The sequence below is a fragment of the Pseudophryne corroboree genome, chromosome 3 (assembly GCF_028390025.1).
Source record: "Pseudophryne corroboree isolate aPseCor3 chromosome 3, aPseCor3.hap2, whole genome shotgun sequence".
Taxonomy (NCBI): domain Eukaryota; kingdom Metazoa; phylum Chordata; class Amphibia; order Anura; family Myobatrachidae; genus Pseudophryne; species Pseudophryne corroboree.
The window spans coordinates 109,009,777-109,020,915 of NC_086446.1; positions in this window are offsets into that span (position 1 = coordinate 109,009,777).

The window sequence follows — 11,139 nt, forward strand, 5'->3', positions numbered from 1 at the left end:
ACATCGGAACAAAAGAAAAACCCGAATACGACAGCTTAGTAAATTAGTCGTAATCAATTCAAAAAGTTGCAGTTTTACACTTTCGATGTCATTCGTGATTGAACTTTGACCTTTTTCCGAAAATTACGAATGTTAGTAAATTTACCCCATAGTGTGTAAAAAAAAAAATTCTGATATTTATACCAAAAACCCTTCAGACTTACAATTTATGGGAATACAAAAAATCACCCCCAATTGGAGAGGGAGGAACATTTCAGAGAAATTGAAGAGGGCAGAATCAAAATGGATCTTCCTTTTACAATCTTTGGAACCCACAGGACTTAACATAGATTTGATTTCAATTAATTTCTATAATATTGATTAATTACTTTTAAAATAATTTAAAAGATTTGCTATTACACTTTTCAATAGAAAACAGCTAGTGCATATATATTTTTAAATAATTTATTATTATAAATTTCAAACATAGCAATATAAATGAAATACAGGACTTGATACTGATTTTTAGAGATGAGCGGGTTCGGTTCCTCGAGATCCGAACCCTCCCCTTTAACCTCACCCATTTTACACGGTTCCGAGGCAGCCTCGGATCTTCCCGCCTTGCTCGGTTAACACGAACGCGCCCGAACGTCATCATCCCGCTGTCGTATTCTCACGAGATTCGTATTGCATATAAAGAGACGCGCGTCGCCGCCATTTTCACTCGTGCATTGGAGATGATAGCGAGAGGACGTGGCTGCGTTCTCTCAGTTTCTGTGTTCAGTGTGCTGCAAATATCTGTGCTCAGTGTGCTGCAAATATCTGTGCTCAGTGTGCTGCAAATATCTACGTTCTCTGCCTGAAAACGCTCCATATCTGTGCTGCATTGTAGTATATAGTAGGAGGACAGTGCAGAATTTGGCTGACCACCAGTATATATATAGCAGAACGGTACAGTAGTCCATTGCTCTACCTCTGTGTCGTCAAGTATACTATCCATCCATATCTGTGCTGCATTGTAGTTGTGCGCAGTATATAGTAGAAGGACAGTGCAGAATTTTGATGACCACCAGTATATATATAGCAGTACGGTACAGTAGTCCATTGCTCTACCTCTGTGTCGTCAAGTATACTATTCATCCATATCTGTGCTGCATTGTAGTTGTGCGCAGTATATAGTAGGAGGACAGTGCAGAATTTTGCTGACCACCAGTATATATATAGCAGTACGGTACAGTAGTCCATTGCTCTACCTCTGTGTCGTCAAGTATACTATCCATCCATATCTGTGCTGCACTGTAGTTGTGCGCAGTATATAGTAGGAGGACAGTGCAGAATTTTGCTGACCACCAGTATATATATAGCAGTACGGTACTGTAGTCCATTGCTCTACCTCTGTGTCATCAAGTATACTATCCATCCATATCTGTGCTGCATTGTAGTTGTGCGCAGTATATAGTAGGAGGACAGTGCAGAATTTTGCTGACCAACAGTATATATATATAGCAGTACGGTACAGTAGTCCATTGCTCTACCTCTGTGTCATCAAGTATACTATCCATCCATATCTGTGTTGCATTGTAGTTGTGCACAGTATATAGTAGGAGGACAGTGCAGAATTTTGCTGACCACCAGTATATATATAGCAGTACGGTACAGTAGTTCATTGCTCTACCTCTGTGTCGTCAAGTACACTATCCATCCATATCTGTGCTGCATTGTAGTTATGCGCAGTATATAGTAGGAGGACAGTGCAGAATTTTGCTGACCACCAGTATATATATAGCAGTACGGTACAGTAGTCCATTGCTCTACCTCTGAGTCGTCAAGTATACTATCCATATCTGTGCTGCATTGTAGTTGTGCGCAGAATATAGTAGGAGGACAGTGCAGAATTTTGCTGACCACCAGTGTATATATATATATATATAGCAGTACGGTACAGTAGGCTATTGATATATTACTGGCATATAATTCCACACATTAAAAAATGGAGAACAAAAATGTGGAGGGTAAAATAGGGAAAGATCAAGATCCACTTCCACCTCGTGCTGAAGCTGCTGCCACTAGTCATGGCCGAGACGATGAAATGCCATCAACATCGTCTGCCAAGGCCGATGCCCAATGTCATAGTAGAGAGCATGTAAAATCCAAAAAACAAAAGTTCAGTAAAATGACCCAAAAATTAAAAGCGTCTGATGAGAAGCGTAAACTTGCCAATATGCCATTTACGACATGGAGTGGCAAGGAATGGCTGAGGCCCTGGCCTATGTTCATGGCTAGTGGTTCAGCTTCACATGAGGATGGAAGCACTCATCCTCCCGCTAGAAAAATGAAAAGACTTAAGCTGGCAAAAGCACAGCAAAGAACTGTACGTTCTTCTAAATCACAAATCCCCAAGGAGAGTCCAATTGTGTCGGTTGCGATGCCTGACCTTCCCAACACTGGACGGGAAGAGGTGGCGCCTTCCACCATTTGCACGCCCCCTGCAAGTGCTGGAAGGAGCACCCGCAGTCCAGTTCCTGATAGTCAAATTGAAGATGTCACTGTTGAAGTACACCAGGATGAGGATATGGGTGTTGCTGGCGCTGAGGAGGAAATTGACAAGGAGGATTCTGATGGTGAGGTAGTTTGTTTAAGTCAGGCACCCGGGGAGACACCTGTTGTCCGTGGGACGAATATGGCCATTGACATGCCTGGCCAAATTACAAAAAAAATCACCTCTTCGGTGTAGAATTATTTTAACAGAAATGTGGACAACTAGTGTCAAGACGTGTGTTGCCTTTGTCAAGCTGTAATAAGTAGGGGTAAGGACGTTAACCACCTACGAACATCCTCCCTTATACGTCACCTGGAGTGCATTCATCAGAAGTCATTGACAAGTTCAAAAACTTTGGGTGACAGTGGAAGCAGTCCACTGACAACTAAATCCCTTCCTCTTGTAACCAAGCTCCTGCAAACCACACCACCAACTCCCTCATGGTCAATTTCTTCCTTAGACAGGAAAGCCAATAGTCCTGCAGGCCATGTCACTGGCAAGTCTGACGAGTCCTCTCCTGACTGGGATTCCTCCGGTGCATCCTTGAGTGTAACGCCTACTGCTGCTGGCGCTGCTGTTGTTGCTGCTGGGAGTCGATCGTCATCGTCGATGGTCGGAAGACCACTTGTACTACTTCCAGTAAGCAATTGACTGTCCAAGAGTCCTTTGCGAGGAAGATTAAATATCACAGCAGTCATCCTGCTGCAAAGCGGATAACTCAGGTCTTGGCAGCTGCGGTGGTGTTAAACGTGTGTCCGGTATCCACCATTAATTCACAGGGAATTAGAGAATTGATTGAGGTACTGTGTCCCCGGTACCAAATACCATCTAGGTTCCATTTCTCTAAGCAGGCGATACCGAGAATGTACACAGACGTCAGAAAAATAGTCACCAGTGTCCTAAAAAATGCAGTTGTACCCAATGTCCACTTAACCAAGTGGTGCAAGTATGCGGGTACGGTCAGGTACGAAGTACCCATAAGAATTTGGCAGCGGGTACGCAGTACCACCTGCCACACACTTTGGCATTACCACAATTATAATGTGCTACTAAGCAACAAGACCATGGTGCTTGGCAGCATGACGGCTCCTCCCACTTTGTCAGGGTTACTGGGAGTGCGACAGTGGCTGTATTTTACTGTTATAATGGAGGCATTACTATATATTGTTATTGAATTGAGGGCTTTATAATATATTTCTATTATACTGGAGGGATCACTGTATATTTCTATTACACTGGAGGCATTTCTATATATTTTTAGCCTTGCATCCAAATTCCCCCCCAAAAAAGGGGCTGTGTCATGTGGCCACACCGCTAGTGTCATGTAGCCACTCCCACTAGCAGCATGTGGCCACACCCCCTCACAACACATGACCACACCCATTTTTCGGCACTCAGTACCACTAAGAAAATATTTCTACTTGCACCACTGACTTAACCACGGACATGTGTACAAGTGGAGCAGGGCAGACTCAGGACTATATGACTGTGACAGCCCACTGGGTAGATGTATTGCCTCCCGCAGCAAGAACAGCAGCGGCGGCACCAGTAGCAGCATCTCGCAAGCGCCAACTCGTTCCCTGACAGGCTACGCTTTGTATCACCGCATTCCATAAGAGGCACACAGCTGACAACCTCTTACGGAAACTGAGGAACATCATCGCAGAATGGCTTACCCCAATTGGACTCTCCTGGGGATTTGTGATATCGGACAATGCCACCAATATTGTGCGTGCATTACATCTGGGCAAATTCCAGCACGTCCCATGTTTTGCATATACATTGAATTTGGTGGTGCAGAATTTTTTTTAAAACGACAGGGGCGTGCAAGAGATGCTATTGGTGGCCCGAAGAATTGCGGGCCACTTTCGGCATTCAGCCACCGCGTGCCGAAGACTGGAGTACCAGCAAACACTCCTTAACCTGCCCCGCCATCATCTGAAGCAAGAGGTGGTAACGAGGTGGAATTCAACCCTCTATATGCTTCAGAGGATGGAGGAGCAGCAAAAGCCCATTCAAGCCTATACATCTGCCTACGATATAGGCAAAGGAGGGGGAATGCACCTGACTCAAGCGCAGTGGAGAATGATTTCAACGTTGTGCAAGGTTCTGCAGCCCTTTGAACTTGCCACACGTGAAGTCAGTTCAGACACTGCCAGCCTGAGTCAGGTCATTCCCCTCATCAGGCTTTTGCAGGAGAAGCAGGAGAGATTGAAGGAGGAGCTAAAACAGAGCGATTCCGCTAGGCATGTGGGACTTAAGGATGCTCCCCTTCATTCGCTTAACCAGGATTCACGGGTGGTCAATCTGTTGAAATCAGAGCACTACATTTTGGCCACTGTGCTCGATCCTAGGTTTAAAGCTGACGTTGTATCTCTCTTTCCAGCAGACACAAGTCTGCAGAGGTGCAAAGACCTGCTGGTAAAACACTTGTCAAGTCAAGCGGAACGTGACCCGTCAACAGCTCCTCCTTCACATTCTCCCGCAACTGGGGCTGTGAGGAAAAGGCTAAGAATTCCGAGCCCACCCGCTGGCAGGAAAAAGAGGCAATTTGGAGGCCCTTGCACAAACTGGCTTTATTTTACCTAAGCAGCCCCCCCTCCAGTGTGTACTCCGAAAGAGTGTTTAGTGCAGCCGCTCACCTTGTCAGCAATCGGCGTACGAGGTTACTTCCAGAAAATGTGGAGAAGATGATGTTCGTCAAAATGAATTATAATCAATTCCTCCGTGGAGACATTCACCAGCAATTGCCTCCAGAGAGTACACAGGGACCTGAGTGTTACGCACACCAGTGCTAACAGGAGTATACCGGTGTATGAACAGAGAGGGAAGCGAAGCAAACGAACTCACAGACAGTATAACATAACATACACAGGAGGTGATGGAATAACTAATAAACACAAAGTGAACGGAGAAGCCCAAAGGCTCAGGAATTGGGTGTCTCCCTAGTGTCAGGAATGCTCAGATGGAATAGAGCGGACAATGAAGCGATGTGTAGTGATTTAACATGTGGAGCACCTGAAATGATGTTGCTAAGAGCAACAGAAAAAACCCCAAAGGGTTACCAACGGGTGTGGGAATAAACTCCTTGGTCAGAGATAGAAATATAGACACAAGGAGAGTATCCACAATCCTAACCCCCACTTGCAGGGCACAGGTTCAGCTTACTGCCACTAAACTGACACCTGGACGCCCTGCACAGTGAGGGAGGATTAAGCAAGCAGGTCTGAGAGTACAGCCGCAAACCTGCTGGGTTCACAGAATAGCAAAAGAACCCCAGCAGGTCAAACAACTGACTGCAGTCTTACTGCTAGGTCCGGATTGGCAGAATGAAGTACCGAATCCCAAGGCCTATTCGCAGTAAGCAACAAGTAAATACAAAGTCACACAGTACTAGCTAACTCTCTGGAACTGACTAACAAACAAAGATTCAGCAGCATTTGCCTAGCCTGAGAGTATGGTTTATATAGCAGGTGCTGTCCACGCCCCACTCAGACCTCAGACTGTGAGCACAAAACCAGCGCCGGATTCCCTGCCGTGCACAGAGCCTGTAACCACTACACAGTAAAAACCCGGACCGGAGTATCAGCTGCGCTCAGGTTACTTCGCTAACACTTGCCTCCCGGTTGCCATGGCGACGTGGCAGCACAGAGCAGGAGATCCTAACAGTACCCCCCTCTGACGAGGGGTCAAAGAACCCCTACCACCGGGTTTATCGGGGAACTGCGAGAAGAAAGAGCGTATCAGTCTGGGGGCATGAAGATCACAACTGCGCACACACGACCGCTCCTCCGGGCCATACCCCTTCCAGTGCACCAAAAATGACAGCCGACCCCGAACCATCTTGGAGTCAAGAACCCTTTCAACCACAAACTCCCTCTGACCCCGTATCAGAAGAGGAGAAGGTCTTCCACTGGAAGAAGGATTACTAACCGCCAGTTTTAAAAGGGAACAATGAAATGTTTTATCGATACCCAATGAACGGGGCAGATCTAACTGAAATGCCACCGGATTGATAACCCTGGTGATCTTATAAGGGCCGATGAACCGGGGGCCAAACTTATGAGATGGCTGTCTCAACTTCAAATTCTTGGTGGACAACCAGACGAAGTCTCCTAATTTGAAGCTGCAGGGTCTTCTCCGCTTATCAAAAACCCTTTTGGTCACTAATGACACAGACACAAGGGCTTTCTTCACTTTCCTCCAAATACCCCTAAGGACCGAAACAACAGAGGAACCACCAGACGTGGAATCCAGGGGGTCAAAAGAATTGGCCTTAGGATGATGCCCATACACACAAAGGAAGGGAGAGATCCCTGTAGATCGTTGTTATAGGCAAACTCCGCCATGGACAGATGAGCAACCCAGTCAGTATGACACTTGGAGACATAACACCTGAGGAACTGCTCCAAGGACTGGTTCACCCTCTCAGTCTGCCCATTAGACTGTGGATGGTAGCCTGACGACAAGCTCACAGAAATCTGGAGATCAGAACAAAATGCCCTCCAGAATTTGGCCACAAACTGGGATCCACGGTCAGAGACCACATCAAATGGCAACCCGTGGAGGCGCACAACATGCTGCATAAATAACTCAGACAGGCGTCTGGCCGATGGCAACCCAACCAGTGGAACGAAATGCGACATCTTCGAAAACCTGTTAACGACAACCCAAATGGCTGTCATCCCCGAGGATTTGGGCAAGTCCACCACAAAATCCATGGAAATGTGGGTCCATGGCTTAGACGGAATAGAGAGTGGATGTAATGGGCCGACAGAAACCCCTCTAGGAGTTTTATTTCGGGCACAAACGTCACATGCCCGAACCCATTGATCCACATCCCTAGCCACCGAGGGCCACCACACCGCGCTAGACAGCAACTCCCGAGTTCTGGCAATACCCGGATGCCCTGCCGACCTCTTGGCATGGAATTCCAGGAACACTCGCTGTCTTAACCTAGGAGGCACAAACAAGAGACCTACCGGAAGGTCTGGAGGAGCCTGCTCCTGTGCTCTAAGGACTAATGACAAGAGGTCCTGGGTAATGCCCACTTTAATACATGATGGGGACACAATGGGCAATGGCTCCTCGGTGGTCTCTTGAACTGGAGCAAAACTCTGCGAGAGCGCATCAGCCTTGATGTTTTTTGACCCAGGGCGATATGTTATCAAAAAATTAAAGCGAGCAAAAACAAAGCCCATCGTGCCTGCCTGGCATTGAGCCGCTTCGCTGACTCTAAATATGCCAGATTCTTATGGTCGGTGAGAATTGAGACCACAAACTTAGCCCCCTCAAGCCAGTGTCTCCACTCCCCGAGTGCATCCTTTATAGCCAACAATTCCCGGTTACCCACATCATAATTCATCTCGGCAGACGAAAATTTACGGGAAAAGTAAGCACAGGGATGAAGGCGATTATCAGACACCCCCATCTGAGAGAGCACTGCCCCAATACCTATCTCAGAGGCATCCACTTCTACCACAAAAAGACGCTCTGGATCTGGGTGTCGCAGCACCTTGGCCGAGACAAATGCCCTTTTGAGACGGGCAAAGGCCGCTTTGGCCTCACAAGACCAGTGAGCAACATCCGCCCCTTTCTTAGTGAGTGCCACCAAGGGGGCCACTATAGACGAAAATCCAGCGATAAACCGTCTATAAAAATTCGCAAAGCCCAGAAAACGCTGAAGCGCCTTCAAACTAGTGGGCTGCACCCAATCCAGGACTGCCTGTACCTTAGAACCCTCCATTTGGAAACCTTCTGAGGAGATAATATACCCTAGAAATGCGATTTGCTGGACTTCAAACTCGCACTTCTCCAGCTTCGCCCCAAGCTGGTGGTCTCTGAGTTTCTGGAGGACTAAGCGTACATGCTTCCGATGTTCCTCCAGGGAATGAGAGAAGATTAGGATGTCATCTAGATAAACAACTAAGAATCTATCCAAATATTCCCTGAGCACATGGTTCATGAATTCCTGGAAGACTGCCGGGGCATTAGAGAGCCCAAAAGGCATCACCAAATATTCATAATGCCCTGAGTGGGTATTAAAGGCAGTCTTCCATTCATCCCCCTCTCTTATTCGGATTAGATTGTAAGCACCGCGTAGGTCAATCTTAGAAAAAATGGTGGCAGTACGAAGCTGGTCAAACAAAACCGAAATGAGAGGCAGTGGGTACGAGTTTTTAATCGTGATACGGTTCAATTCCCTGAAGTCGATGCAGGGTCGCAACGAACCGTTATTTTTACCCACGAAAAAGAACCCCGACTCAACTGGGGACTGTGAGGGTCTGATAAATCCCTTAGCCAAGTTCTCCTGAATGTACTCTGCCATAGCCTGAGTCTCAGGACGTGACAGGGAGTACAACCTGCTCTTGGGAAGCTTAGCATCCGGCAACAAATCAATGGCACAGTCATAGGGGCGATGGGGAGGTAGTACCTCCGCAACTTTTTTGGAGAACACATCCGCAAAATCTGCATAACATCCTGGCAATCCTGGCAAACTTAGCTGCGAGAGCCTGACTGGAAGGCTCAAGCAACTCCTGAAACAATCAGTACCCCAACTAAGAATCTCCCCAGAGACCCAGTCAAATTGAGGGTTATGGGCCCTTAACCAGGGTAACCCCAAAACCAATGGGGCAAAAGAACAGACAGTCACATAAAAAGACAATTTTTCAGAGTGTGTGGCTCCAACAAACAAAGGAATTTGGCTGGTGCAGGAGGTAATTTTACCCTGGGACAATGGTTCCCCGTTTAACCCACAGATCTCAATCTCTGATGCCAAAGGTACTGAGGGAACAGAGTGTTCCAGGGCGAATTGACGGTCCATGAAAACCCCATCGGCCCCACTGTCAACAAAGGCCTCAGACTTGACAGTTTGACCGAGGATCTCCAAAGTCACCGGAATGAGAAAAGTCTTTTTAGGAAATTCTGACTTCTGGCCTGACAGGATATTTCCCATCACCCTCAGGCCCTGAAGTTTTCCGGTTTTTCTGGGCATGATACTACAACATGACCTTTATTCCCACAGTACAAACACAAACCCTGCTGTCTCCTCCGCGTCTTCTCACGCGAGGAGAGGCGGGTAGCCCCAATCTGCATAGGCTCCTCGGAATATTCCTCAGAGTCTGAGGTTCCCTTGGGAAAAAAGGAAACTGCGGTCTCCCTTTAAAGTCTACGCTCTCTCAGCCGTCTATCCACCCAGATGGATAACTGCATGAGCTGATCTAAGCTGTCAGGCGAGGGATATTGTACCAGTTGGTCCTTTATCTGGTCAGAAAGGCCCCTTCGGTACTGGTTTCTCAGGGCTGGGTCATTCCACTGGGTATCATGAGCCAACCTCCGAAACTCCGTACTATAAACCTCAGCTGGCCGTCGCCCTTGCTTAAGAACCGTAATCTGAGCCTCGGCTGAAGCCATCTTGTCAGGGTCATCATACAAAATGCCCAGTGCCGTAAAAAAAGCATCAACACTTTTAAGCGACGGACAGTCAGGCTGTAACCCATATGCCCAGACCTGTGGGTCTCCTTGTAGCAAGGAAATCACCATGCCCACCCGCTGAATCTCCGACCCAGAAGACTGAGGCCTAAGCCTGAAATATAGCTTACAGCTCTCCTTGAAACAAAAGAACTGCGAGCGATCTCCAGAAAAACGATCCGGGAGATTTACTTTCGGCTCCTTAACTCCTGAACTTGCCGCTGCTGCTGCGGGAGCTCCGCTGGCGGCCTGCGGGGTGTTCATTTTAATGGACATCTCATTAAATTGTCGAGTCAGGACCTGCACCTGATCGACCACCTGTTGCAAAGTATTTTGAGGGGTATGCTCCATATTCCCACAAAATTTCAACAGGAGTAGGGCTGCTGAATATGTTACGCACACCAGTGCTAACAGGAGTATACCGGTGTATGAACAGAGAGGGAAGCGAAGCAAACGAACTCACAGACAGTATAACATAACATACACAGGAGGTGATGGAATAACTAATAAACACAAAGTGAACGGAGACGCCCAAAGGCTCAGGAATTGGGTGTCTCCCTAGTGTCAGGAATGCTCAGATGGAATAGAGCGGACAATGAAGCGATGTGTAGTGATTTAACATGTGGAGCACCTGAAATGATGTTGCTAAGAGCAACAGAAAAAACCCCAAAGGGTTACCAACGGGTGTGGGAATAAACTCCTTGGTCAGAGATAGAAATATAGACACAAGGAGAGTATCCACAATCCTAACCCCCACTTGCAGGGCACAGGTTCAGCTTACTGCCACTAAACTGACACCTGGACGCCCTGCACAGTGAGGGAGGATTAAGCAAGCAGGTCTGAGAGTACAGCCGCAAACCTGCTGGGTTCACAGAATAGCAAAAGAACCCCAGCAGGTCAAACAACTGACTCCAGTCTTACTGCTAGGTCCGGATTGGCAGAATGAAGTACCGAATCCCAAGGCCTATTCGCAGTAAGCAACAAGTAAATACAAAGTCACACAGTACTAGCTAACTCTCTGGAACTGACTAACAAACAAAGATTCAGCAGCATTTGCCTAGCCTGAGAGGATGGTTTATATAGCAGGTGCTGTCCACGCCCCACTCAGACCTCACAGACTGTGAGCACAAAACCAGCGCCGGATTCCCTGC